The sequence below is a fragment of the Arachis stenosperma genome, chromosome 2 (genome assembly GCF_014773155.1).
Source record: "Arachis stenosperma cultivar V10309 chromosome 2, arast.V10309.gnm1.PFL2, whole genome shotgun sequence".
NCBI lineage: Eukaryota > Viridiplantae > Streptophyta > Magnoliopsida > Fabales > Fabaceae > Arachis > Arachis stenosperma.
In genome coordinates this window covers 40,464,844-40,469,902 of record NC_080378.1, presented here as the reverse complement: position 1 = coordinate 40,469,902, position 5,059 = coordinate 40,464,844, and the positions used below count along the sequence as shown (strand labels likewise).

The 5,059-nt window shown below is 40.2% G+C and overlaps 1 non-coding gene across 1 annotated transcript; it reads right to left on the bottom strand.

Moving 5' to 3' along the window:
* Nucleotides 1-2,094: 2,094 nt before the first annotated feature.
* Nucleotides 2,095-2,202, bottom strand: LOC130965023 (small nucleolar RNA R71). The gene has a single exon (XR_009081082.1). It is a non-coding gene; the product is annotated as a small nucleolar RNA R71 (small nucleolar RNA).
* Nucleotides 2,203-5,059: the final 2,857 nt, after the last annotated feature.

Here is a 5,059-nt window from a genome sequence, read left to right as displayed (position 1 = left end):
GAAGATGAATTCTAGAGTTTCATGATGATTTGTTGAAATCTGGCTGGCTGGGAAGCCATGTCTAATTTCATTGGACCGAGGTTTCAACTTATCATCACAAGAGCTTGTTGATTTTTTATCAATCTTGCTTTTGGAGCAGTGATCTGCTAAGGCTTGGCTGGCCTTTGGCCATGTCTAGTGTTTTGGACCGAAGCTTTCTTTGAAAGCTTGGCTGGCTGTGAAGCCATGTCTAATTCCTGGACCGGAGTCTTAGACTAGCATTGCACTGATTCCTGGAATTCTCATTAAGAATTTTGATATTTTCACTTAATTTTCGAAAAACACAAAAAATTTTTAAAATCATAAAATCCAAAAAATATTTCTTATTTGAGTTTAGAGTCTCATCTTAAGTTTAGAGTCAATTGCATGTTTTTGTTCATATTGCTTTCATGCATGTGTCCTCATTGATCTTCAAGTTGTTCTTGATGATTTCCTTGTTTTGATCTTTGAATTCTATTGACTTGAGTGTTTTGTTATATGCATTTTCATCTTGTTAGTGTCAGTAGTATACAAACTGCTAAGTTTGGTGTCTTGCATGCATTGTTATTTGATTTTAGTTGCATTTTGATTATTCCTTATTATTAAAAATCCAAAAATATTTTCAAAGTGTGTCTTTTCAAGTCAATAATACAGAGAACTGAAGATTCAGAACATACTGCAGAGGAATTATACAGAAAAAGCTAGGCATTCAAAAATGCCCAGTGAAGAAGACAGACTGGCGTTTAAACGCCAGCCAGGGTACCTGGCTGGGCGTTTAACGCCCAAAAAGGGTGCATTGTGGGCGTTAAACGCCAGAATGTGCACCATTCTGGGTGTTTAACGCCAGGATGGCAAAGGGGGAAGATTTTGTTTTCAAATCAAATTTTTTTTCAAGTTTTTCAAAATCAAATCTTTTTCAAATCAAATCTTTTCAATCAAATGTTTTCAAAATCAATTTCTTTCCTTTTTCAAAGATATTTACTAACAATTAATGATTTGATTGAACATTTCAAGTTTGTTGCCTTTTCTGTTGAGAAAGGTTTAATGTTTGAATCATATCTTTTCTTGTTAGGCAAGTCATTAATTTTTTTTAATAAAATCTTTTTCAAATTGTTTTCAAATCATATCTTTTTAAAATTGTTTTCAAATCATATCTTTTCAATCATATCTTCTCAATCACATCTTTTTCAAAATAAATTTTCAATCAAATCTTTTTAACTTCTAATTTCAAAATCTTTTTCAAAAATCACTTGATTTCTCCTCCACTTTGAGTTTTCGAAAATTATCAATCAATTTTTCAAAATGTTTTTGACATCTTTTAATTAATTTTCGAAAATTCTCTTCCTCTCTTCCCACATCCTTCTATTTATGGAGTATCACTCCTTCTTAATGCACAATTCGAATCTTATCTAATTAAAGTTCGAATTTTTCTCTTCCTTCTTCAGTCTATTTTTCTTTTTTCTCTGACACCTCAAGGAATCTCTATACTGTGACATAGAGGATTCCACATTTTCTTGTTCTCTTCTCTTTCATATGAGCAGGAGCAGAGACAAAGGCATTCTTGTTGAAGCTGACCCTGAACCTGAAAGGACCTTGAAGCGAAAGCTAAGAGAAGCTAAGGCACAACTCTCTTTAAAGGACCTGACCGAATTCTTCAAAGAAGAAGAAGACATGGCAGCCGAAAACAACAACAATGCTAACAATGCAAGGAAGGTGCTGGGTGACTTTACTGCACCTACTCCCGACTTCTATGGGAGAAGCATCTCTATCCCTGCCATTGGAGCAAACAACTTTGAGCTTAAGCCTCAATTAGTTTCTCTAATGCAACAGAATTGCAAGTTCCATGGACTTCCAATGGAAGATCCTCATCAGTTCTTAGCTAAATTCTTGCAAATCTGTGACACAGTCAAGACTAATGGGGTAGACCCTGAGGTCTATAGACTGATGCTATTCCCTTTTGCTGTAAGAGACAGAGCTAGAATATGGTTGGACTCTCAACCTAAAGAAAGCCTGGACTCTTGGGAAAAGCTAGTCAATGCCTTCTTGGCAAAGTTCTTTCCACCTCAAAGATGGAGTAAGCTTAGAAGGGAAGTCCAAACCTTCAGACAAAAGGATGGAGAATCCCTCTATGAAGCTTGGGAAAGATACAAACAATTAATCAGAAAATGTCCCTCAGACATGCTTTCTGAATGGAGCATCATAGGCATTTTCTATGATGGTCTCTCTGAACTGTCCAAGATGTCTTTGGATAGCTCTGCTGGAGGATCTCTTCATCTGAAGAAGACGCCTATAGAGGCTCAAGAGCTAATTGAAATGGTTGCAAATAACCAATTCATGTACACTTCTGAAAGGAATCCTGTGAACAATGGGACTAGTCAGAAGAAAGGAGTTCTTGAGATTGATGCTCTGAATGCCATTTTGGCTCAGAACAAGATATTGACTCAACAAGTCAATTTAATTTCTCATAGTCTGTCTGGAATGCAAAATGCACCAAGCAGTACTAAGGATGCTTCATCTGAAGAAGAAGCTTATGATCCTGAGAACCCTTCAATGGAAGAGGTGAATTACCTAGGAGAACCCTATGGAAACACCTATAATTCTTCATGGAGAAATCATCCAAATTTCTCATGGAAGAATCAAGAGAGACCTCAACAAGGTTTCAACAATAAGAATGGTGGAAGAAACAGGTTTAACAATGGCAAACCTTTTCCATCATCTTCTCAGCAACAGACAGAAAATCCTAAGCAGAACCCCTCTGACTTAGCATCCATGGTCTCTGATCTAATCAAAACCACTCAAAGTTTCATGACTGAAACAAGGTCCTCCATTAGGAATTTGGAGGTACAGGTGGGACAGCTGAGCAAGAAAGTTACTGAACTCCCTCCAAGTACTCTCCCAAGCAATACAGAAGAAAATCCAAAAGGAGAGTGCAAAGCCATCAACATGGCCGAATTTGGAGAGGAAGGAGAGGAACCATGGGAATCTGAGGCTCAAAATGAGACCATAGAGATTCCATTGGACTTACTTCTGCCTTTCATGAGCTCTGATGAGTATTCTTCCTCTGAAGAGGATGAGTATGTCACTGAAGAGCAAGTTGCTAAATACCTTGGAGCAATCATGAAGCTGAATGACAAGTTATTTGGAAATGAGACTTGGGAGGATGAACCCCCTTTGCTCACCAAAGAACTGGATGACTTGTCTAGGCAGAAATTACCTCAAAAGAGACAAGATCCTGGGAAGTTTTCCATACCTTGTACCATAGGCACCATGACCTTCAAGAAGGCTCTGTGTGACTTAGGGTCAAGTGTAAACCTCATGCCTCTCTCTGTAACGGAGAAGCTAGGGATCTTTGAGGTACAAGCTGCAAGAATCTCACTAGAGATGGCAGACAACTCAAGAAAACAAGCTTATGGACTTGTAGAGAATGTTTTGGTTAAGATTGAAGACCATTACATCCCTACTGATTTCATAGTCCTAGAGACTGGGAAGTGCATGGATGAAACCATCATCCTTGGCAGACCCTTCCTAGCCACAGCAAGGGCTGTGATTGATGTTGATGGAGGTGAACTGATCATTCAAGTGAATGGAGAATCCTTTGTGTTTAAGGCTCAAGGATATCCCTCTATCACCATGGAGAGGAAGCATGAAGAGCTTCTCTCAAATCAGAGACAAACAGAGCCCCCACAGTCAAACTCTAAGTTTGGTGTTGGGAGGCCACAACCAAACTCTAAGTTTGGTGTTGAACCCCCACATTCAAACTCTAAGTTTGGTGTTGGGAGGTTCCAACATTGCTCTGAGTACCTGTGAGGCTCCATGAGAGCCCTCTGTCAAGCTACTGACATTAAAGAAGCGCTTGTTGGGAGGCAACCCAATGTTATATTTTATCTATTTTCTTTTGTTATTTTATTTTATTTTGTAGGTTGATGATCATGAGAAGTCACAAAATTAATTGAAAAAGAAAAAACAGAATGAAAAACAGGAAGAAAAACAGCACACCCTGGAGGAAGATGCTGCTGGCGTTCAAACGCCAGTAAGCCTAGCAGTTGGGCGTTTAACGCCCAGTCTGGCACCATTCTGGGCGTTTAACGCCAGAAAGGGGCACCAGACTGGCGTTAAACGCCAGAGAAGGGCAAGAACCTGGCGTTAAACGCCAGGAATGGGCACCAGCCCGGCGTTTAACGCCAGAAATGGCTCAAAACGTGAATTTTGATGCCATTTGGTGCAGGGATGACTTTTCCTTGACACCACAGGATCTGTGGACCCCACAGGATCCCTACCAACCCCACCACTCTCTCTCTCTTCTTCACCCATTCACCAATCACCTCAATACCTCTTCCCCAAAAACCCTTCACCTATCAAATCCCATCTTTCTCTTCACCACTCACATCCATCCTTCATAAAACCCCACCAACCTCACCATTCAAATTCAAACCACTTTCCCTCCCAAACCCACCCATAATGGCCGAACCATCACCCCCTCTCTCCTATATAAACCCTTCTTCATCCCTTCATTTTCACACACCCTAAACACCACTTCTCCCCCTCTTTGGCCAAATACACCACCATTCCCTTTTTCCTCATTTCTTCTTCTTCTACTCTCTTCTTTCTTCTTTTGCTCGAGGACGAGCAAACATTTTAAGTTTGGTGTGGTAAAAGCGTTGCTTTTTCGTTTTTCCATAACCATTTATGGCATCCAAGGCCGGAGAGACCTCTAGAAAGAGGAAAGGGAAGGTAAAAGCTTCCACCTCCGAGTCATGGGAGATGGATAGATTCATCTCAAGGGTGCATCAAGACCACTTCTATGAAGTTGTGGCCTTGAAGAAGGTGATCCCCGAGGTCCCCTTTTCACTCAAAAGGGTGAATATCCGGAGATCCGCCATGAGATCCGAAGAAGAGGTTGGGAAGTCCTTACCAACCCCATTCAACAAGTCGGAATCTTGATGGTTCAAGAGTTCTATGCCAATGCATGGATCACCAAGAACCATGATCAAAGTGTGAACCCGGATCCAAAGAATTATCTTACTATGGTTCGGGGGAAATA